Source organism: Nicotiana tabacum, chromosome 15 (genome assembly GCF_000715075.1).
Source record: "Nicotiana tabacum cultivar K326 chromosome 15, ASM71507v2, whole genome shotgun sequence".
In the NCBI taxonomy this organism is placed as follows: domain Eukaryota; kingdom Viridiplantae; phylum Streptophyta; class Magnoliopsida; order Solanales; family Solanaceae; genus Nicotiana; species Nicotiana tabacum.
In genome coordinates, this window is record NC_134094.1 from 18420402 (window position 1) to 18446276 (window position 25875).

General features: G+C 39.2%; 1 pseudogene; it reads left to right on the top strand.

The window, feature by feature from the left end:
- The first annotated feature begins 22 nt into the window (after positions 1 to 22).
- LOC142169542 (pectin acetylesterase 8-like) lies at positions 23 to 25659 on the top strand (annotated as a pseudogene).
- Positions 25660 to 25875: the final 216 nt, after the last annotated feature.

Below are 25875 nucleotides of genomic sequence, written 5' to 3' on the forward strand. Positions count from 1 at the left end.
GCTGATCTCTTTGGCAGCGCAAATGAAGTGGAAGATCTATCAACTTGATGTCAAGTCAGCCTTCTTGAATGGCTATATTGAAGAAGAATTCTATGTTGAACAACCATTGGGCTTCGTGGTAAAAAACCTTGAATATAAAGTGTTAAAGTTGAACAAAGCTTATTATGGATTGAAGCAAGCCCCACGAATATGGAATAGTTGCATCGACAAGTATTTTCATGACAATAGGTTTACTCGTTGTCTCCATGAATATGCTCTTTATCTTAAAGTTTATACTAATGGAGATATCTTACTTGTTTATCTTTATCTTGATAATCTTATTTTTACGGGTAATAACCCAAGTTTGTTTGAATCTTTTAAGAAAGATATGTTTCGTGAGTTCGAGATGACAGACGTAGGGCTCATATCACACTACTTGCGTCTAGAAGTAAAGCAGGTGAAGGATGGAATTTTCATCTCTCAAGAAAGCTATACAAAAGAGATATTGAAGAAGTTCAACATGCTCGATTGCAACCCCGTGAACACACCGGTGGAGAGTGGGATAAAATTGTCCAAGTTTGACAAAGGAAAAAAAGTGGATCCCACATTTTTTAAAAGTCTTGTGGAAAGTTTGAGGTACTTGACTTCTACCATGCCAGATATACTCTATGGAGTTGGTGTAGTAAGTAGCTCCATGGAAGCTCCTAGCTCCACTCACTTGAAGGTCGTTAGAAGAATTCTTCGTTACCTAAAAGGTACGATTGAGTTTGGGCTATTTTATTCTACTTCTAGTGATTTCAACCTTACAAGATTTTGTGATAGTGATTATGCGGGAAATATTGATGATAGAAAAAGCACAACTGGTTTTGTATTTTTCTTGGGTGATTCTGTTATTTCTTGGAGTTCAAAGAAACAGTCCATTGTTACTCTCTCGACTTGTGAAGCTGAATATGTTGTAGCAACATCTTGTACGTGTCATGCTATCTGGCTTGGAAGATTATTGAAGGAGCTCAATTTGCCACAAATTGAAGCTACAGAGATTTGTATTGATAAAAAATTCGCACACGCACTTGCCAAGAATCCGGTGTATCATGATCGAAGCAAGCATATTGACACACGGTATCACTTTATCAGAGAATGCATTTCAAAGAAGGAGGTATAACTCAAATATGTGAAGTCTCATGATCAAGTTGCGGACATTTTTACAAAACCTCTCAAACTTGAAGATTTTCAAAGATTGAGATCAAGACTTAAAATGAAGAAGAAAAATCAGAATTAAGGGGTAGATTTGTGGGACCAAGTAAAATAAAAAAAGTCAAATTTGGTTGGTTACATTGCATGTGGGCGGCTAAAGAAAGTTAGCATTTTGCAATGCAAGTTGCAAAAGCCAAATTTGATGGGTTGCATTAGACGGCTCCTCCCCTTATAAATAAAGACATTCACTTCCATCTCAAACACACCAAAATAAGATAGAAGTATTAGAGTTGTGTGAGTAATCCACAGACTATTTTGTGGGGAATATTTAAAAGTCTGTGAGAAAATAGAGTGGGAGTAATATTATGGTGAAATATTTAAAATAAAGAGTGTTATTTCTTTTGAGTCGTAGTAGTCTTTTGACACTACACAGTTGTAATATTATAGTGGTATTATATTGCTCCTATCGGGTATTGTATTTACCCCGTTAAAAAATTTGGTGTTATTGTTACTCTCTTGTGTTATTATTATTTGTCATGGATATTATTCCTGGGCGGGATATATTTATTTTCCCAACATAAGGAACACTCCATATTAAATTACATATGTATTAATTTGCATGCTTTACGTTCTATTATGGGGGAAAAGGGGATCAAAATGCTGCTAAAAGTTTTCTCTTAAGGTATATATAGAATTAACATGCAAAACATAACGGGACCAATTTAATTTTCTGCTTCAAAATTAGAAAGCAAGGGGTCACATATAAAAAACATTTTTAGTAACTAAGTTAAAGAAGATTTGCCCTATATTTCGTTTATAAGCCGTTAAAATATTAAGAATGTGGGGACCAATTTAATTAATGGGCTGTGAATTTATAATTGTACTCACATGCTGCTAAGTTTAGTTCTATTACAAAGACTTACTGGTTGATCACAGTGCTTTATAAAAAGGCTTTATATCTCACGCTTCTTTCTTCTTCTTTACAGCATTTTACTGGGGATTATATAGCAAAATTCGCAGGAAAATAAGTTTCCTACAAATTTTTCTTCCGAAAATATTTCGATGAAAAATCTTCGTAGGTAATTATTACCTGTGAATTTTCAAGATCCTCAGGTAAGTTACGTGGGGATTTTGAATTCGCATGTAAATTATCTGGGGTTTTAAATTCGCATGTAAAGTACTTGCGGATGTTTCCATAAAAAATTCTAAATATTCGCATGAAATATTTGGTAAAAAAATAACGAAAATTAGGAGTTTTCTTGTGGATTTTGATAGGAATTTTCAAGCGTAGGTGTCAAAATTTTTAGACTATAAATTAAAATTAGTATCATAGCATTTTTATGTATTTTATTAATTCAACTCTCAGCATATATGTTTTTCGTATATACTATATATATACCCAACTGCCACTTCCCAATGTAGTACTACTATTTACTTACTAATGCTTACTTCTTATTTTATAATTTTTTTTTATTTTGTAAAAGGATGCATTAATTAAGGATTCCGCAAAACAACGAAACACTCTTCTGCGAGTAATAGCAAATTACGTTCATATTACTGTTAAATTTAATATCTTTTTGTTGTTTTTCTAAAATTCATTTATATTCTCGAATAACATATTAATTTATTTTTTTTTATATAAAAAATACATTAATTAACAAGAATTAAATACATTGTACATGATAATTAGTAAGAATTATTTCGCTACTCCTAATAAAGTATATGTGATTAAGTTATTTTAATAATAATAGAATTTAATCCAGAGATGATGTTAGAAAGTAGAATCATAAGATCACTAGATTAAGTTTCAATACTGACAATCTCAAACTACATCATTTTATACATACTATAGTTAAATTTTATCTTATTAAATACACGTGAAAAAATGACATACTTAACATAGAAAGTTATAAAAACTAGTTACGTTTTTATAAATGTAACATAATTTTCTCTGCTAAGAAACTAAACTTAAATACTATTCAATCATTAATATATTTTTTAAAGATATTAGCTAAAATATGTCACATGTAGTTGTATCCTAGCTTTATCATGTCCTTTATATCAGTCATATTAAATTTTTAATTCTTAAAATAACTAGCTTTGTGATAATTATTTTGTATTGAATTTGCTGAAAAGAGAAATAATTAACTATGTTATGCTTAATGCCTTATAATGTTCAATCCAAACATGTATACATCTATAGGTTTTATATAGGATCAATATTTTTACATTTACCTACACATAAATCGATAAATTATAATAGATAAAATCAATTCCTATGGATATTCTTTACAAATTATAATCTACGCTCTTAAGCCTTAAAAATAATATTTTTACCCTCCTCGATTTGTGTGCGCAGTTCGGGCAGGTTTCCGAAAAGCTTTTATCTTGAAAAGTAATGAAAATAAGAATTTTTGCCTTAAAAGATGATTTTAGTTGACTTCGATCAATATTTTTGGTAAACAGGTCTGAATCCGTATTTTGACGGTCCCAGTGGGTCCGTAATGAATTATGGGACTTGGACGTATGTCCGGATTCGAATTCGGAGGTCCCTAACTCAAGTTATTAATTTTTCATGAAAATTTAAAGTCTAGAAATTAATTATTTTAAAGAATTTATTGATGTTTGGCATTGTTAGTACCGGGTCCGTATATTGGTTTCGAGACCGGTACAGGATTATTATGATATTTAAGGCATGTCTGAGAAATTTGGTGAGAAACGGAGTTGTTTTGGACCTTCGGTTGAGAAAATAGTAATTTTTAAGTGTTCTTGAAGATTTCATTCGATTTAGTGCTAAATTCGTAGTTCAAGGTGTTATTATGGTGATTTGATATCGCGAGCAAGTTCGCATGATATTTTTTAGACCTGTGTGTATGTTTGGTTTGGAGCCCCGAGGGCTCGGGTGAGTTTCGGATAGGTCACGGGATGTTTTGGACTTTGGAAATCTGGTTTTTCTACAGAGTCTGTATTCTGGCATGTCCTTTATCGCATTTGCGAAGGTACTCTTGCGAACGCGAAGAGTAAACTGGGAAGCTAATGTTTTCTTCTTTGCGAACACGAAGGCCTGGTCGCGAATGCGAAGTGATGGGGGACTTACCCTTCACGAACGCGACTCACTCAACGCGAACGCGAAGCATGTGGGGACCTGGGGGATGGTTGGTCATGTTCTTCTACACGAATGCATCTACGGGGTCGCGAACGCGAAGGCTTGGGGGGAGCTGCCTTACGCGAATGCGTAGAAAGACTCGCGAACGCGAAGGCCTTAGGCCGCTGTGCATCGCGAACGCGACAGGCTTCTCGCGAACGCGATGAAGGCCGGTCCAGTAACTTAAAACAGACTCCAAACATGGGTTTAAGCCATTTCTTCAACATTTTTCAAGAACCAAACGGGTAGAGGCAATTTTCAAGAGTCATTTTCTTCCCCAAATTGTTGGTAAGTGATCCTAAACCATTTTCTTTCAATTACCCATTACATTTCTCAAATTTTCAACCTAAAATCTAGAGTTTTCATGGTAGAATTAGGGGTTAGGGTAGAAACTAGGAATTTCGGAAATTTGGGGATTTAGACCTCAATTTGAGGTCGGATTCCAAAACCACTTATATATTCGGGCTCGGGGATAAAAAGGTAAAAGAATTTGATCCGAACCTCGGGTTTTAACCAAGTGGGCCCGGGGTCGATTTTTTGACTTTTTGGAGAAAAGTTTGAAAAATTTAATTTATGAAATATAATTGATTCCTTTAGCAATAATTAATATTATTGAGTCATTTTTGAATAGATACGAGTGATTTGGAGGTGAATTCCAAAGGAAAAGTTGTGATTGAGAATTAAGTGGCCTTCCGAGCAAGGTAAGTGGTATGTCTAACTTTGGCTTGAGGGAATAGGTATTGTGTGAGTATTTGCTACATATTTTATTGTTGAATACGATGTATAGTTGAGGTGACGAGCATCTATACGTTGTGGTCGAGTCATAGCATATGAGTGAAATTCCATTTCTTGCAAATTTGTAGTCTTAAATCTTGTTATCCATGCCTATTATTGTTGTTGAAATGTTGGGAGACTTGTATCTGGTTCCACGAAGGTCGATAAAATTGTGAATATTGATTCGAGGTCGAGATGCTAAATTGTGAAAGTAATCATTGATGAAATATACAATAAATTTCTCTCTCTATCCGTTATTATTGATTCTGTGAATTGTGACTCCAAATCCGGGTGGTAGTAGTTAATACAGATTTATGATATCTCACACTTATTATATTTTATCTTAGTTAATTAGTGTTAATTACTGAATGAAAATAAGGAATTGATTAATGATTCTCTAACATTGGCTTGCCTAGCAAGTAAAATGTTAGGCGCCATCACGGTCCCGTCGGTGGAAAATTTCGGGTCATAACAGTTGGTATCAGAGCACTAGGTTGCTTAGGTCTTACGATTCACGAGAAATCTTAGTAGAGTCTGGAGGATCGGCACAGAGACGTCTGTGCTTATCTTTCAGAGGCTATGAAGTTTAGGAACAAGTTTTCCTTCTATTCTTCTCTGTCGTGCGATTTTGCTTTCTCAATACTGATTGAACTCTTCTCCTCTTATTCTCTCGCAGATGGCGAGAACACGTACTGCTTCCTCCGCTAAGCAGCAGCAAGAGCCTCCAGTGACAGCTCCTACGAGGGGCAGAGGTCGAGGCCGAGGTAGGGGTAGGGCTCAGCCTAGGTCCCGAGCAGCAGCCCCAGCAGTGGAGCCTCAAATAGAGCTTGACGAGGAGGTTCCAGCCCAGACTGTTCCTGCCGGACCAGCTCAGGTTCTGGAGGAGTTCATTGTCACCCCAGTACTTCACGACGCTTTGGTCCATTTGGTGGGCCTTATGGAGAGTGTGGCCCAAACTGGCGCATTTCCCATGGCACCAGCAATCTCTCAGGCTGGAGGAGGAGCCCAGACTCCTACCACTCCCGCTCCAGAGCAGATAGCTCCCCAGTATCAGGCTTTAGCAGCTCAGCTAGTCGGATTAGTTTAGCCGGTTATTACGGCACATGTTGGAGAAGGGCCAACTATGTCTTCTGAGGCCTTATGAAGATTAGACAGGTTTATCAAGCTCTTTCATGTTCACTTCAGTGGTGCTCCTTCAGAGGATCCCCAGGAGTATCTTGACAGCTGTCACGAGGTTCTACGGAACATGGGTATAGTGGAGACCAATGGGGTCGATTTTGCTGCATTTTAGATGACTGGTTCCGCCAAGAAATGGTGGAGAGATTACTTGTTGACCAGACCAGCTGGGTCGCCTGCTCTTACTTGGGACCAGTTCTCTCAGCTCTTTATAGAGAAGTTTCTGCCTATCACATTGAGAGAGGAGCGTCGCCGTCAGTTCGAGCATCTCCAGCACGGCAGCATGACTGTTACTCAGTATGAGACCCGTATTGTGAATTTTGCCCATCATGGTATTCTCCTACTTCCCACCGAGAGAGAGAGAGAGGGTGAGGAGGTTTATTGATGGACTTGCTCATCCTATCAGATTGCAGATGGCTAAGAAGACTGGGAGTGAGATTTCTTTTCAGGCGTCTGCTAATGTCGCCAGACGAGTCGAACTGGTTCTTACTCAGGGAGGTCAGGGGTGTGACAAGAGACCTCATCATTCCGATGAGTTCAGCAGTGCCTCACCTTGAGGCAGGAGTACTTTTGGTAGAGGCCATCCTCCCAGGCCGTTTCATTCAGCGCTCCAGGCATCCCATGGTGCCTTAGGTGGTAGTTGCCCTTAGATGCATTATTCCGACCAGCTAGCCTATAGTGCACCACCAGCTCCTATTAGTGCACCTCCACTCCAGAGTCATCAGGGTGGTTATTCAGGTCGACAGGTTCAATTTCAGGGTCAGCAGTCACAGCAGCCGAAGTTATGTTATACTTGTGGTGATCCGAGGCACATTGCTAGATTTTGCCCTCGGGCGACGGGCAGCTCACAGCATCAGAGTTATCGTGCCATGGTTCCTGCACCAGTTGCTGCACCACCTGCTCAGCCAGCCATAGGCAGGGGTCAGGTAGCTAGAGGTAGAGGCCCGACTGTTATAGGTAGAGGTCAGGCCGTTAGAGGTGGAGACCAGCAAACTAGAGGTCGTCCCAGGGACGTAGTTCAAGGTGATGGGGCCTAGCCCCGGTGTTATGTTTTCCCAGCCAGGCCTGAGGCTGAGTCATCTGACGTTGTTATCATAGGTACTGTTTCAGTTTGCAGTAGAGATGCTTCAGTTCTATTTGCTTCTTGTTTGGTTGTGCCTTGTAATTCTTTGGGTGCTCCTGTGTATGTGTCCACACCAGTGGGAGATGCTATTGTTGTAGATTGTGTTTATCGTTCGTGTGTGGTCACCATTTGGAGTCTCGAGACTCATGTAGATCTTCTACTTCTCGACATGGTTAATTTTGATGTCGTACTGGGTATGGATTGGTTTTCACCTTATCATGCTATATTAGATTGTCATGCCAAGATAGTGACCTTAGCCTTGCAGGGGTTGCCTCGATTAGAGTGGAGAAGAAATCTTGGCCATTCTGACAGCAGGGTTATCTCTTATGTGAAGGCTCGGCATATGGTCGAGAAGGGGTGTCTAGCTTATTTGGCTTATGTCCGCGATTCTAGTGCGGAGGTTCCTTCCATAGATTCGGTGCCGGTTGTTCGTGAGTTTCTAGAGGTGTTTCCTGCAGACCTTCCGGGGATGCCACCCGATAGGGATATTGTTTTCTGCATTGATTTGGCTCCGGGCACTCAGCCTATTTCCATTCTGCCATACTGTATGGCCCCGCCAAAGTTGAAAGAATTGAAGGAGCAGTTGCAAAATTTGCTTGGTAAGGGCTTCATTAGACCTAGTGTCTCGCCCTAGGGTGCACCTATGTTGTTTGTGAAGAAGAAAGATGGATCGATGAGGATGTGTATAGATTATCGACAGGTGAACAAAGTCACCATCAAGAACAAGTATCCATTGCCAAGGATTGATGATTTATTTGATCAGCTTCAGGGTGCCAAGGTATTTTCAAAGATTGATTTGAGATCTGACTACCATCAGTTAGGATTAGGGCATCCGATGTTCCTAAGACATATTTTCGGACTCAGTATGGGCATTATGAGTTTCTAGTGATGTCATTTGGGCTAACAAATGCCCCAACAGCATTCATGGATTTGATGAACCGGGTGTTCAAACCCTACTTGGATTCCTTTGTGGTTGTGTTTATTGATGATATCTTAATCTACTCCCACAGTCGAGAGGAGCATGAGCAGCACCTTCGGATCATTCTTCAGACTCTGAAAGACAGCCAATTATATGCTATGTTCTCAAAATGCGAGTTTTGGTTGAGTTCAATTGCTTTCTTGGGTCACGTTGTATCAGCAGAGGGATTTAGGTGGATCCTAAGAAGATTGAGGCAGTCCAGAACTGGCCTAGACCCACATCAGCTACAGAGATCCGTAGTTTCCTGGGTTTGGCGGGCTATTACCGTCGATTTGTGGAGGGGTTTTCATCCATAGCAGCCCCGTTGACCAGATTGACCCAGAAAGGTGCCCCGTTCAGGTGGTCAGACGAGTGTGAAGCGAGCTTTCAGAAGCTCAAGACTGCTTTGACTACGACACTGGTATTGGTGTTACCCACAGGTTCAGGATCTTATACAGTATACTGTGACGCATCTCGTATTGGTCTGGGAGCGGTATTGATGCATGGTGGCAAAGTTATTGCATATGCTTCATGGCAGCTGAACGTTCACGAAAAGAATTACCTTGTTCATGATCTAGAACTGGCAGCCATTGTTCACGCGCTGAAGATTTGGAGGCACTATCTTTACGGCGTTCCATGTGAGGTATTCACTGATTATTAGAGCTTGCAGTATTTGTTCAAGCAGAAGGAACTCAATTTGAGGCAGAGAAGGTGGTTGGAGCTGTTGAAAGACTATGATATCACCATATTGTATCATCCCGGGAAGGCCAATATGGTGGCCGATGCTTTGAGTAGAAAATCAGCTAGTATGGGTAGCCATGCATATATTCCGGTGGGTGAGAGACTGCTTGCATTGGATGTTCAGGCCTTGGCCAACCAGTTCGTGAGGTTGGATGTTTCTGAGCCCAGCCGTGTTCTTGCTTGTACAATTGCTCTGTCTTCTTTATTTGAGCGCATCAGAGACCGGCAGGATGACGATCTTCATTTACTTGTCCTTAGAGACATAGTGTGGAACGGTGGTGCCAAACAGGTTACTATTGGAGATGACGGAGTTTTGGGGATGCATGGTCGTATCTGTGTGCCAAATGTGGATAGACTTCGTAAAATGATCCTTGAGGAGTCCCACAGTTCCCGGTATTCTATTCATCCGGGCGCCGGCAAGATGTATCAGGACTTGAGGCAGCATTATTGGTGGAGGCGAATGAAGAAGGACATAGTTTCCTATGTAGCTCGGTGCCTAAATTGCCAGCAGGTAAAGTGTGAGCATCAGAGACCTGGTGGTTTACTTCAGAGGTTAGAAATTCCTGAGTAGAAGTGGGAGCGTATCACTATGGATTTTGTTGTTGGACTCCCACGGACTTAGAGGAAGTTCGATGCAGTTTGGGTTATTGTGGACAGGCTGACTAAGTCAGTGCATTTCATTCCTGTGGCAGTTACCTATTTCTCGGAGCGGTTAGCAGAGATTTATATTCGGGAGATTGTCCGTCTCCACGGTGTGCCAGTGTCTATCATTTCCTATCAAGGTACGCAGTTTACCTCGCACTTCTGGAGGGCATTTCAGCGTGAGTTGGGTACGTGGGTTGAGTTAAGCACAACATTTCATCCTCAGACGGACGGGTAGTCCGAGCGTACTATTCAGATCTTGGAGGATATGCTCCGCGTTTGTGTTATAGACTTCGGAGGATCGTGGCATCAGTTCCTGCCCCTTGTAGAGTTTGCCTACAACAACAGCTACCAGTCGAGCATTCAGATGGCTCCCTATGAGGCATTATATCGTAGGCGGTGTCAGTCGCCAGTTGGGTGGTTCGAGCCGGGAGAGGCTCGGTTGTTGGGCACAAACTTAGTACAGGATGCCTTGGATAAGGTCAAGATTATTCAGGATCGACTTTGCACAGCTTAGTCCAGGCAGAAGAGTTATGCCTACCGTAGAGTTCGTAATATTGCATTCATGGTCAGAGAGAGAGTGTTACTTCGGGTATGACCCATGAAGGGTGTAATGAGGTTCAGAAAGAAGGGCAAGTTAAGCCCTAGGTATATCGGACCTTTTGAGATTCTGGAGAGAGTGGGAGAGGTGGCTTACAGGCTTGCGTTGCCACCTAATTTAGCAGTTGTTCATTCGGTATTCCATGTGTCCATACTTCGAAAGTATCACGGCGATCCGTCCCATGTGTTAGATTTCAGCTCTCTCCAGTTAGACAAGGATTTGACTTACGAGGATGAGCCGGTGGCACTTCTAGCCGGCAAGTTTGCCAGTTGAGATCAAAGAGTTACCCTTCAGTTCGAGTGCAGTGGAGAGGTCAACCTATTGAGGCAGCTACTTGGGAGTCTGAGTCCGATATGCGGAGTAGATATCCCCACCTTTTCACCAGCCCGGGTACTTTTCTATGTCTATTCGATGACGAACGATTATTTTAGAGGTGGAGATCGTGATGACCCAAATGGGTCATCTTATGTTTTAGAACTCGAATCTGTTCTCTTAAGCCTTAAAAATATCATTTTTACCCTCCTCTATTTCAGTGCGGAGTCTGTGAAGGTTTCCGGAAAGCTTTTATGTTGAAAACTAAAGAAAATAAGAATATTTGCCTTAAAAGTTGATTTTAGTTGTCTTTGGTCAACATGTTTGGTAAATGGGCCCGGATCCGTATTTTGACGGTCCCGGTGAGTCCGTATCGAATTATGGGACCTAGGCGTATGCCCGGAATCGAATTCGGAGGTCCCTAGCACAAGTTATGATTTTTTTATGAAAATTTAAAGATTGGAAATTAATTATTTTTAAGAATTTATTGATGTTTGGCATTGTTGGTAACGGGTCCGTATTTTGATTTTGGAGCTCGGTACAGGTTTATTATGTTATTTAAGACCTGTCTGAGATATTTGGTGAGAAACGGAGTTGATTTGACGTGATTCGGACCTTCAGTTGAGAAAATAGTAATTTTTAAGTGTTCTTGAGGATTTCATTCGATTTGGTGCTAAATTCGTAGTTCTAGGTGTTATTTTGACGATTTGATATCGCGAGCAAGTTCGCACGATATTTTTTAGACCTTTGTGTATGTTTGGTTTGGAGCCTCGAGGGCTCGAGTGAGTTTCAGATATGCCACGGGATGTTTTGGACTTTGGAAATCTTGTTTTTCTGCAGAGTCTGCATTCTGGCATGTCCTTCTTCGCGTTCGCGAAGGTACTCTCGCGAACGCGAAGAGTAAACTGGGCAGCTGAAGTTTTCGTCTTCGCGAACGCGAAATAATGGGGGACTTACCCTTCGCGAACGCGACTGGCTCAACGCGAACGCAAAGCATGTGGGGACCTGAGGGGTGGTTGGTCATGTTTTTTCTACGCGAACACATCCACGGTTTCGCGAATGCGAAGGCTTGGGGGAGTTGCCTTACGCGAACGCGCAGAAAGACTCGCAAACGCGAAGGCCTTAGGCCGCTGTGCATCGCGAATGCGATAGGCTTCTCGCGAACGCGATGAAGGCCTGTCGAGTGACTTAAAACAGACTCCAAACACGGGTTTAAGTCATTTCTTCAATATTTTTCAAGAACCAAACGGGTAGAGGCGATTTTCAAGAGTCATTTTGCTTTCCCAAATTGTTGGTAAGTGATTCTAAACCATTTTCTTTCAATTACCCATTACATTTCTTGAATTTTCAACCTAAAATCTAGAGTTTTCAAGGTAGAATTAGGGGTTAGGGTAGAAATTAGGAATTTCGGGAATTTGGGGATTTAGACCTCAATTTGGGGTCAGATTTCAAAACCAATTATAAATTCGGGCTCGGGGATGAATGGGTAAAAGAATTTTGGTCCGAACCTCGGGTTTTGACCAAGCGGGCCCGGGGTTAATTTTTTGACTTTTTGGAGGAAAGTTTGAGAAATTTAATTTATGAAATATAATTGATTCCTTTAGAAATAATTGATATTATTGAGTCATTTTTGAATAGATACGAGTGGTTTGGAGGTGAATTCTAAAGGAAAAGTTATGGTTGAGAATTAAGTGGCCTTCGGAGCAAGGTAAGTATCATGTCTAACTTTGTCTTGAGGGAATAGGTATTGTGTGTGTATTTGCTACGCATTTTGTTGTTGAATACGATTTATAGTTGAGGCGACGAGCATCTATACGTTGTGCTCGAGTCATAGCTCTTGCAAATTTGTAGTCTTAAATCTTGTAATCCATGCTTATTATTGTTTAATGATTCTATAACGTTGGCTTGCCTAGCAAGTGAAATGTTAGGCGCCATCACGGTCCCGTCGGTGAGAAATTTCGGGTTGTGACACATATTAATTTTGTAACTTTCCGAAAAAATATAATTTTTAAATTTAAAATAATATCCTCTTAAAATTTCAAATAACATTTTAAAAAGTTTTCAAAGAATTTCAAACTTAAATATCTAGTTATAAAATTATCAGGTAAATTTTTTAGTATCATATATCGAAATAAAACAACAACAATAAATTTTTATCTAAATCCTAAGAACAAATTCCCAATTTGTATCATGAAATACTCAGTAAATTATCAAACAATAATTTTCGCCTAAATCCACACAAGTAATCTCTAGTTAATTTCTTACGTAGTAACATTTCTAGGTAAATCCCAAGCTATATCACCAAGAATAAATTTTTAGCAAAATTACAATAATAAAATCTATATGTGATTCCCCAAATAAGTAAATCCCCAAGAAAAATATTTTAACCAAATTCACTTCGACATAATCTCTAGGTAATTTCCTAGGTAAGAAAATTCCCATGTAAATCCCCAAGAAACTATTCCTAACTAAATCCGCAATAATAACATCCCAGGTAATTTCGCCGCTAAGAGAATTCCCAGGTAAATCCCTAGGAAACTATCGCCAACTAAATTCGCATGTAGAATTTCCTACGAATTTTCCTTCGAATTAACATAGGATTTTGTTTCTATTTTCTTTATTGGTTTACCTACGGATTTTCTTGCGTAAATATACTTGCCAATTTGTTCCCAGGTAATATTTTGGCGCATAATGACGCCAATATAATAAAAGGAGTAACCCAGATATAAAATGCTCAGCTGAATCATGATTTCAAAAAAAACTATTCTTCTTTTCAAGTACATCAATGAAAACCCAAATCGTTCACCCGAGTTGTCAGAAATATGAATAAGTTTGAAAACAATCATTTTCCCAAAATCCTATCAATAATAAATAAGATGTATCATTTTCTTTCCAGATATCCAGCGTAAAACAAATACATCACTATGCACATCTCTCAACATGCGTGAGAAATCATGAATGATGTGATACCGTACAGTATGAGGAAAATACATCTCTATGCATGTATGTCATGTGTGCATATCAATATAATGTATCTCAGAGATGTACTCATTTACTCACACTCTCAGAGTACTCAATCTCACTGTCTCGCATTCTCTCTCACTATGCTCAACACACTCAATCACTCAACGCTATACAATACCTATTGCGGCATGCAGCCCGACCCCTGTTTATAGTCGACTGCGCTCACTAGGGTGTGCAGACTCCGGAGGGGCTCCTACAACCCAAGCGCTATAATCTGCACGGCATCACCCTTCGTGCTTTAACTCTCTTCTGGAATGACATCAATATCTGGATCCGCACGGACAACTCACGTGCTATAATAAGCCAATCTGGCCTGCTGCGACGTGCAACCCAATCCCATAATTATCCTCATAATCAGGCCCTCGGCCTCACTCAGTCATCATAGCCTGATCCCATAATTATCCTCACAATCAGGCCCTCGGCCTCACTCAGTCATCAATCTCTCCAGTCTCTTTCTCATGGGCTCACAATGTCATGAAAATAGCCCAAAATGATGATATGATGTATCAATAAATAACAACAGAGACTGATATATGCTATGCAATGAAATGAAAATGACTGAGTATAAAGTTTTAATCTAAAACAAATAATTCACAGCAATATGACCTCTGTGGGTCCCAATAATACTGGCACATAGCCTCAACATAATTTTTAATATGATTCTCAGCTAAATTTCTTCAACATATAAAACTGCATAGAAAATGCCATGATTATGACTACAAAATTCAACAGAACCAATTACATCACAATTTTTATGGTGCACGCCCATACGCCCGTCACCTAGCATGTGCGTCACCTCCCAACAATTCACATAATACATATATTCAGGGTTCATACCCTCATTTCCAAGGTTAGAAGAGTTACTTACCTCGAACAAGATGAATCCAATGCCGAGCAAGCTAAACAATGCTCCAAAAATCCCATTCTGCACGTATCAACTCCTGAACGGCTCGAATCTACCCACAATAAATTTGATTCAGTCCACTCAAATTATAGGAATTTGTTCCATATCAAAAGACTAATGTTTTTCACAAAATCCGAAATTACACTCAAAAATCGCCCGTGTGGCCCACGTCTCGAAACCCGTCAAAAGTTACAAAATCCGAAAGTCCATTCCACCACGAGTCTACCCATACTAATTTTACCAAAATCCGACCTCAACTCGACTTCCAAATCTTCAAATATTATTTTCAAATCCCTAAGTTCAAATCCCCGATTTACACTTCAAAAATATGTAATCTAGTCGGATTATTCTATGATAATTCAATATTATGGAGTATAAATGATCACAAGGGACTTACCTCAAGTTTTCCTTTGAAGACCTTGCTCAAACATCGCCCAAACCGAGCTTGAAATGCCCAAAAATGGCAAAAGCTCGGAACCCCTCTGTCTTTGTACGGCCCAGGGATTTTCGCACCTGCAGCAATTTGGCCACTTCTGCGCGAACTGCATGTGCAGAAAAAGCCCCCGCATCTACGCCTTTGCTCGCATCTACGCGCCTATGTGCGCTTCTGCGCAAGTCGCTTCTGCACGCATCCTTCCGCATCTGCGCTCACGCAGGTGGGGAATTTTCCTCACACCTGCGACCACTGTCTCATAGCCCTCTGCCCACATCTATGCTTGTCAGGCTCGCTTCTGCGATGGAATTTTCTACATGTGCGATTGCATCAGATGACAGAACCTTCAGCTTTTGTTTCAAAGTCCAAAATTGATCCGTTAACCATCCGAAACTCACTTGAGGCCCCCGGGATCTCAACCAAATATATCAACAAGTCCTACAACATCATACGAACTTAGTCGAACCTTCAAATCACCTCAACAACGCTAAAACCGTGAATCATACCCCAATTCAAGCCTAATGAACTTTAAAATTTCAAGTTTCTATAAACGATGCCGGAACCTATCAAATCACGTCCGATTGACCTCAAATATTTCACACAAGTCATAAATGACATAACAAAGGTATTCAAATTTTCAAAATTGGATTCCGACCCTGATATCAAAAAGTCAACTCCCCGGTCAAACTTATCAAAAATTTAACTTTCGCTATTTCAAGCCTAATTCCACTACGGACCTCCAAATAATTTTCCGGACACGCTCCTAACTCTAAAATCACCATACGGAGCTATTGGAAGTATCATAATTCAATTCCAAGGTCGTTTACATATAAGTGAATATCCGGTCAACCTTTCTAACTTAAGTTTTTAATTATGAGACTAAGTGTCTCATTTCACTCCGAAATCTTTCCGGACCTGAACCAACTAACTCGATAAGTCATAAATCAACTATAAGGCATAAATTGAGCAGTAAATGGGGGAACAAGGTTGTAATATTCAAAATGACTGGTTGGGTCGTTACAATTTCCCCACTTAAACATACGTTCGTCCTCGAACATGCCAAGAGTTGTTTCCAAGCCATCAAATCACTATTGCATCTTACCATGCACATACTCGGGGGTGATCCCACATCATCCTATTCCACATAGGCCTCACAACACAATACAACTGAATATCCATAATTTAACCTTAGCCCAAAAACCTTGGAATTCAATTCCCAACCTTCAAAATTTCTTTTTCAAGACACGAATCTTATATTTACACAATGTATAATCCTGAACAATTTGTATCCAGCCATAACCATAATCCCAGATTTAATCGCATAACATACTACACAACTCGCATACTCGTAACACCATTTCTGATCACAATAACTACTCAAAACCAACCAAGTACTAGTATAAAACCTCATATCAAGCCAAACCTCGTTCCAAAAACCTTCGTTCACTAGTGATAATTAAAGAAACATGCAGAAATCTCATGACCACTTACCAGATCAACAAGTCACGAAGCTCTCTCGCCTCAACCAGAACCAAAATTTCTTTCTGAGCCGACTTTCAATATTATCCTTCCGAATATACCGTAATCACACCTGATAGTACCCATTTTAGGTCCAATGACCTTATATTATTAAACACAACTATCCCACAGACATGCCACATCAATATAACCCAAGCCACAACTGCGCAATCTGTGTACCCAAATATGGGAGATATCTCAAGGAAGGGAACTGTATTGCAAGTTCAACAAGTACCAACACAAACGCAATATTACAACCAACTCCTCAAATTTTGTGAAAAGGATAACCGTAGGTTCTTGTGCACAATTGTAGACGAAGGAAATTAATAGATCAGATAAATTACTATAGAAATAGAATTCCCACCCAAGGCACGGACAACTCACGTGCCAATAATATGAATCGCCCGGCATGGTCACAGGCCTCCAATCCTAACATATCATACAGGAGAAAATAAACAAGTACACATGTATATGATAATAAAATAAGATTCTCATGCTCCTGGACTGGTAGAAATAGCACGCCATAGTGTAAGCACGTGCAAAGTCTGCTATCACACTTCAAATCAGATTTTTTTTTAATGCAGAATTAGTAACTACCGTGTTTATTTAAGGAATTCATCTTCTTTGTAACCTAAGGTATAGCCCAGATAGTTCTCAACAAAGGTACGAATATGGGAAATGTATTAACTTTACACTTAACAGTCAACCCTAGGCATATAATAGCCTAAGCATTCTTCGTAGTATGAATACTTGCTCTAATGACCGCACATGGGCTCAAACCTCACATATATGCGCATTCATAGCGCGTAGCTATCACAAATAATTAACGCAACTAGTGCCTCCACCGAGTTTTAAATAAAATAGTCACCTCAAATAGATCACAACCCCGAAACAATATATTTCTGAGAACTCCCAGTCTTCAAATCCCCAGAACACACGAATCACCATTTCTGATCCAATCTCCACAGCCCGAATGACTATCACATCCTTAATGCACAATCATCCCACTCGGAATATTTCCATAATTCTTCCGTGCCGCATAGCAATAATTTGAATATCAGCAGTCTATTAACCATGTGTGTACCGCAATAGCGAAACACAATGCACTTTTTGAAATGAGCACCCTTCTCAGGAATTACCGAACAATTATAACATTCATCGAAATATTTAAAATTGACCATGCTGTCCAACATTCGTTACCTTCTCTTCAAGACTGGACTGTCACCTTGTACATGTAAATCCTAATCCCACACAACACATCACACTTATTATGCCATCATGTGACAAGCACAAGAATCCCATTATCAACTTTGAGTCACCAGCAAATTACATACCTGGTTAGTTAGAAACCTTCCTCTTGCTTCCTTCTAGGAGAAAATCACAATACACAACACGTTTCCCACACCAGTAGAAAATATCCAGTTCAAACCATGGTAGAAACCATCAAGAACACGTTGAAATCCATCTACACATAACCAAGCTATTAGAACTAAATTCCTCTAACTCGACCAAACCACGTAGGTCACCAAAACCCAAGAATATTGCCACCAAAACATCTATAGTCTCACCACATCATAATTACCCCTATAAATACCACAACCGAAACAACCACTCTGAAAAATACCTTATTTGAGTCTAAGGTCATTTCATTCACCTTCCTGATATCGAAATATAAAACCCATAATGATATACAAAAAAATGCCACAAGTTTCGACACCATCCAACTTAAGTCTCAGATTTTTGCCATAAACAAATCCGCCAAAAATTCTCAATTATTACATATTAATCTCGAATCCATTAGAACTTTCTTGAGAGTCACCCCTTTTGTTCAAATCCACATTACACCGCCCAAATAGGACAAAAGACACGTGCCCTATTAGCACAATAACACTCAAATAAGTAACTCTATTTTAATACCACCTATCAAATTCATACTCCGTGCGTACCACATCATTCACAAAATAACAACTCACACATCCCACGATTTCCATATACTCATAAGTGCAATATAACCCGTATCAAGGAATTTCCTTATTCGAGTCATCCTCGATCTCAACTTCTGCAAGTCATAACTAACCCACCAGTATGCCTCAGCCCAAAACTAAACCTTTACGTATAACCATGAAATTGAATTATCAATAGTAGGCTCCCCTACTTGGCTCAAAGCCATAGATTAAAACATTTCATAACTTACAATACAATTACTCTATTACTGCCATAATGCCACAGTCAGTTCAACGAAACTTGTTCTCAAACTCATGCAACGCTAACCATAAAAATACCCCAAATCATCCTCTAAGTTCGCAATCATTCTCTTGACACTCAAGTCAACTTTCTAAGCCAGATTCAAATTCAAATCTCCACACATACTCCATGCTGGTAGAAAAGAAACTCTCCACTCACATATAACAAAAATACCTACGTAGATTACTCCGCAGGAGATAACCCACCTGCTTAGTCTCAAATTGGCATCTTGTTATACCCTTTCGCAGCCACAATTACTATGAAATCACTTAATCTTTCTAAGTCCAAACTCATTAACCAGACACGAGAATTTAATTTTCCCTAAAAATTTAACAACGTGAAAGATCTTTCAAAACATTCACACTCGAGATTGTACGTCACATCAAAACAAAAATAAAGCACCCAATAACCTTCCTTTACATTTCAAGGAAACACTTCTCGTCATATTCAAATCGTCTTAACACATCCCGCGGTCACATCATACCCATCACACAGCTATTCCACCGCTCATCGAGCCTCAAATTCTACTTGTAGGGTCATTATCGGACATATGAGTCCAATTGTACAAGTTACAACTGAAGCTACTGAGCTTAAGCTGCGGTCTAACCCTAGCCTCAAGTCCTCCAGACAAGCCCATCACCAAAACACAGAATACACATCTCGAACCTCATTCATAGAATCACAAGCTGGCGATGCACAACTGATACCGAGCACTCATGTGCGCATACGAATGCGTGGAAGGAATTCAAAGAGTTATATTTCAAGCTGAATCAATTCCGCATGATAACGAAAGAAAGATGGGAAATTATCCTAAATGCCCTGTAGCCTCTCGAAGATAAGTATGGACATCATCATACCGATCCGCAAGACTTTACTAGACACTTGCTCATGCCTTAAAGAACCTATGAAACTAGAGCTTTGGTACCACCTTGTCACGAGCCCAAATCTACTAGTCGTGATGGTACCTAGCCCAACCCGCTAGGTAAGTCAACTAATAACCATCCAATTTCAATAATATTAATAAGACAATTGAACGAAAGGAATTATCTGAATCTTAAATATTTTTCCCAGGAACTGGTAGTACAAATCATGAGCTTCTAAGAATAGAGTTTACAAAGCGGAAATGAAATAAATACATCATCTGTTTGAATAGTAAATAAACAGAGTTTTGCAGATCTAAAGCTACCACAAACAAGAGGCAGCTACAGTTGGGACGCAGGTACATCTTCAATCCAGCTCCCATCGAACACAGCAACATCAACAACCAACATCTGCACGCAAGGTGCAGAAGTGTAGTATGAGTACAACCGACCCCATATACTCAATATGTAACAAACCTAACCTTAGGTTGAAAGTAGTGACGAGCTTGTACCAAGATCAGTGTCCAACTCCCATAAGAAACAACAATTCATAACAACATAAAGCAAGTAATAAAAGGAGTAACCCAGATATAAAATGCTCAGCTGAATCATGATTTCAAAAAAAAATATTCTGCTTTTCAAGTACATCAATGAAAACCAAAATCGTTCACCGAAATTGCCAGAAATATGAATAAGTTTGAAAATATTAATTTTTTCCAAAATCCTTTCAATAATAAATAAGATGTTTCATTTTCTTTCCAGATATCCAGTGTAAAACAAATGCATCACTATGCCCATCTGTCAACATGCGTGAGAAATAATGAATGGTGTGATACCGTACAACATGAGAGAAATACATCTATATGCATGTATGTCATGTGTGCATATCAATACAATGTATCACAGAGATGTACTCATGTACTTATACTCTCAGAGTACTCAATCTCACTATCTCACATTCTCTCTCACTATGCTCAGCACACTCAATCACTCAGCGCTATACAATACCTGCTGCAGCGTGCAGCCAGATCCCTGTTTATAGTCGACTGCGCTCACTGGGGGTGTGCAGACTCCGGAGTGGCTCCTACAACCCAAGAGCTATAATCCGCATGGACAACTCACGTGCCGCACGGACAACTCACATTCCATAATATCAATTCCTGGATCCGCACGGACAACTCGCATGCTATAATAAGCCAATCTGGTCTGCTGCGGCATGCAGTCCGATCCCATAATAATAAAGTATATAAAGCCAATATGGTCTGTTGCGGTATATAGCCCGATCCCATAATTATCCTCACAATCAGGCCCTCGGCCTCACTCAGTCATCAATATCTCCAGTCTCTTTCTCATGGGCTCACAATGTCATGAAAATAGCCCAAAATAATGATATGATGTATCAATAAATAACAACAGAGACTGATATATGATATGCAATGAAATGAATATGACTGAGTATAAATTTTCAATTTAAAACAAATAATTCACAGTAATATGACCTCTGTGGGTCCTAATAATACTGGCACATAGCCTCAACATGATTTTTAATATGATTCTCACCTAAATTTATTCAACATATAAAACTGCATAGAAAATGCGAAGATTATGACTACAAAATTCCATGGAACCAATTACGTCACAATGTTTATGGTGCACGCCCACACGCCCGTTACCTAGCATATGCGTCCTCTCCCAACAATTCACATAATACATATATTCAGGGTTCATACCCTCAGCTCCAAGGTTAGAAGAGTTACTTACCTCGAACAAGACGAATCCAATGTCAAGCAAGCTAAACAATGCTCCAGAAATCCAATTATGTGCATATCAACTCCTGAACGGCACGAATCTAGCCACAATAAATTTGATTCAGTCCACCCAAATTATAGGAATTTATTCCATATCAAAATACTAATCTTTTCAACAAAATCAAAAATTACACTAAAAAATTATCCGTGGGGCCCACATCTCGAAACCTATCAAAAGTTATAAAATTCGAAAGCCCATTCCACCACGAGTCTACCCATATTAATTTTACCAAAATCCGACCTCAACTCAACTTCCAAATCTTCTTCAAATCTTATTTTCAAGTCACTAAGTTCAAATCCTCGTTTTACACCTCAAAAACATGTAATCTATTCGGATTATTCGATGATAATTCAATATTATGAAATAAAAATGATAACAAGGGACTTACCTCAAGTTTTCCTGTGAAAACCTTTCTCATATATCGCCCAACCCGAGCTTGAAATGTCCAAAAATGGCAAAAGCTCGGAAACCCTCTGTTTTTGTAGTGCCCGGGGATTTTCACACTTGCGGTAACTTGGCCGCTTCTGCGCCAACCGCATGTGCGGAAACATCCTTCGCATTTGTGCCTTTGCTCGCATGTGTGCGCTTCTACGCAAGTCGCTTCTGCGCGCATCCTTTCGCATCTGCGCTCACGCAGGTGCGAAATTTTCCTCGCACCTGTGACCATTGTCTCACAGCCCTCTGCCCGCATCTGCGCTTGCCAGGCTCACTTCTGCGAGCTCGCACCTGTGATAGAATTTTCCGCAAGTGCGATTGCATCAGATGGAAGAACCTTTAGCTTTTGCTTCGAAGTCCGAAATTGATCCGTTAACCATTAGAAACTCACCCGAGGCCCCCGAGATCTCAACCAAATATATCAACAAGTCCTACAACACCATACGAACTTAGTCGAACCTTCAAATCACCTCAACAACGCTAAAACCATGAATCATACCTCAATTCAAGCCTAATGAACTTTGAAATTTCAAGTTTCTACAAACGACGCCGGAACCTATCAAGTCACATCCGGTTGACCTCAAATTTTGCACACAAGTCATAAATGACATAATAGAGGTATTCAAATTTTCAGAATCGGATTCCGACCCCGATATCAAAAAGTCAACTCCCCGGTCAAACTTTTCAAAAATTCAACTTTTGCTATTTCAAGCCTAATTCCACTACGGACCTTTAAAAAATTTTTCGGACACTCTCCTAACTCCAAAATACCATACGTAGTTATTGGAATCATCAGAATTCAATTCCGAGGTCGTTTACATATAATTGAATATCCGGTCAACCTTTCCAACTTAAGTTTTTAATTATGAGACTAAGTGTCTCATTTCACTCCGAAATCTTTCCGGACCCGAACCAACTGACCCGATATGTCATAAATCAACTGTAAGGCATAAATTGAGCAGTAAATGGGGGAACGTGGCTGTAATACTCAAAACGACCGATTGGATCGTTACACTTATTTTGGTTAATTTTGTTTATAAAGTATGTTTGGATGGAAGTGCTCCCGCATTCCACTCTTATCCAGGAACTGGCTTTGAGTGTATAGTTGGCTCATTCATCTTCAGGTATATATATATACTCATATTTTATGTTAATTTGGTTAATTAATGTTGTTGTGTGTTTTTTAACCTTATTTTTGCTAATCTTGAACTCTTAATTTCTAGGGAGGGGGTGGTGTGAGACCACTTTCGACTGCCAAACTCGTGCGGCAACGGACTTATCTTCGAAAAATAAGCCAACTGTAGCTTATTTTAGAGAAGTTCTAAGCAATGTTCCTCAACAAAATCCAGGTGCATGTTTAATGTAGTAGGTTGTTTGTATTTTTACTATTTACCTTTTCTTCTTGCAAGTGTATGTTGTGGCACTAATAACTATTGAAGATACACTACTAAAAATTCAGCAAAAACCGACCAAGGTCGACCGACCAACTTTGGTCGGTAAAACAACCGACCAAAAAACCGACCAAAGTTGGTCGGTTTTTCAAAATATTTTTTTTAATTTTTTTTTTTTTAAGAAACCGACCAACTTTGGTCGGTTTTCTTTGGCGCAAAAATGCGGGAAACTATTTTTGAGTCCCGCGAATTTTATGTTTCAAGAAACCGACCAACTTTGGTCGGTTTTTCAATTAATATAAATAAAAATTAATATTAAAAAAACCGACCAAAATTGGTCGGTTAATTCGGCGGGTCATTTAAAAAAATCGACCAACTTTGGTCGGTAATTTTACTTTTTAATAAAACCGACCAACTTTGGTCGGTTATTTTCGTACGAAAATACAATTAAAGAGTATAAATCAAATAAAAAAAGTCTTAAAATAAAATGTACCAATGATCTAGTGGTAGAATAGTATCCTGCCACAGTACAGACCCCGGTTCGATTCCCAGATGGTGAATTTTTTTTTACATAATTAAAATACCGACCAACTTTGGTCGGTTTTTTTTGCAATATTTTTTTTTTGAATTTAATTGACCGACCAAAGTTGGTCGGTAATTTCCGACCAACTTTGGTCGGTATTCCTTTCCGACCACAAAAATATCGTCCACACGTAAATGATCGCGTTTTGGTCGGTTTTTGGCCATTACCGACCAACGTTGGTCGGTTTTTTTGGTCGGTTTTTACCGGATTTCTAGTAGTGATATTCTCAACATTTATTTTTAGATTTCTACAATTGGAACCTGGTTAAGGTTAGATATTGTGATGGATCATCATATATCGGTAATGCTGAAGAAGTTGACCTGTAAGTTAGAATCTTCTCATTTGTTGGTGTTAATTAGAAGTGTGAAATGTTAACTGTCTAACTAGAAATGCCAAAAATATCAGGTTACAAACCTCCACTACAGAGGGGCAAGAATTTCTGGCGCAATCATAGAGGAATTGTTATACCGTAAAGGAACGATGTATGCTCTCAAAATGTATGTCTCATATCTCCCTTATTGTACTCTTATTTCTCTCCAATTAAGTGACAGAAATACAAAAAATGTTTCAAAATTTCTTTGACAGTCCATTCTTAGTGGAACTTCAGCAGGAGGGTTGGGTGCAATCCAACATTGTGACAAGTTCAGACTTTTTTTCCCATTGATTGCTCGAGTAACATTTCTGATGCTGGTTTTTTTGTGAACGTGTAAGTTCATGAACTATGAGAAATTAATCTTTTTAAGAGTGTATTTTCTCTTTTTAACTAATTCTTGTATTAGTTTATGCAGAAAAACTATAATTGGTGAACCAGTTATTGAGGAGAAGTGCAAGAAAGTCGTTGCCTTACACGTAAGAGGCATCGTTTAAATGATTTCCCTTTTCTTATTTTTATTAGTTTTATCTCGACTATAGTTCACTACATTTTCCTTGTACCTAATTAAATTAAATAAACATTTTTTATCCTCTTTTGGGGTAATTTAGGGATCTGTCAAGAATCTGCTACTCTCTTGCACGGCCTTGAGCTTAGACCCAAGTTTGGTAAGACCAATTTTATTTATTTAGTTATTTTGTGAAAAAATGAGCCTAATTGATTTGTCTCACAAATATACGATGATTTTGCAGTGCTTCTTCCCTCGGTAAGCAGCAAGACATATTTGCACACCACTTTTCATCGTCAACTCGGCCTAAGATTCTTGGCAGGTTAGAAAATAAATTTCTATGATTTACAAATTTTGTTCATTTATCCTATTACTTTATTTCTTTCGTTTCCTTCCAAATTCTAAATGGTTTTGCCTTTTGATTCATAAAAATTTAGATAAACAACAGTTTAGTTCCCAAGGAGGCTGATCCAGATAATAGGTGGATAAATTGCAAAACAAATATAAATAATTGCTCACCTAGTCAACTGCAAACTCTTCAAGGTATATATATTAGCCAGTTTATTCTCTTTTAACATTTTCTCTAACTTGTTTTTGAGTTTTTGTTCATCAGATTTGAGGTTGACGTTTTTGGAGGCACTGAACGAACTAGGACCAAGTATATCAATAGGATATTTCATTTCATATTGCCATTCCCACAATGGTATTGAAGAACAAGGCTATTGGTCCTACAACAACTCTCCAACATTAGCTAACAAGGTCACTTTTCGTTTTTCCTTTTTTCTATTGTATAATTTTCAGCTTTCCTTGAATTGTTATTTGACAATAACTCATTGTAACAGACAATTGTCGAAGCTGTTGGAGACTGATTTTTTGATTGGAGTGGGTTTCAAGAGGTTTATTGCCCTTATCCTTGTGGCAAAAATTTCCATTAGAGGTGCTCGTGCATGTAGTATTACGTACTATTTTTGTATTTCAGATGTTTTTTTTCCTTTTAACAAGTGGGAGTAATTAGTATAGAGCTACCTCAGTGTCTTTGTTATGACCCAAATACCGAACCAGTCGTGATAGCGCCTATCGTGGAACTAGGCAAGCCGACATTCTCAATATGCTTTCAATATATAACAGAAGTGAGCTAAAGCAATTAAACT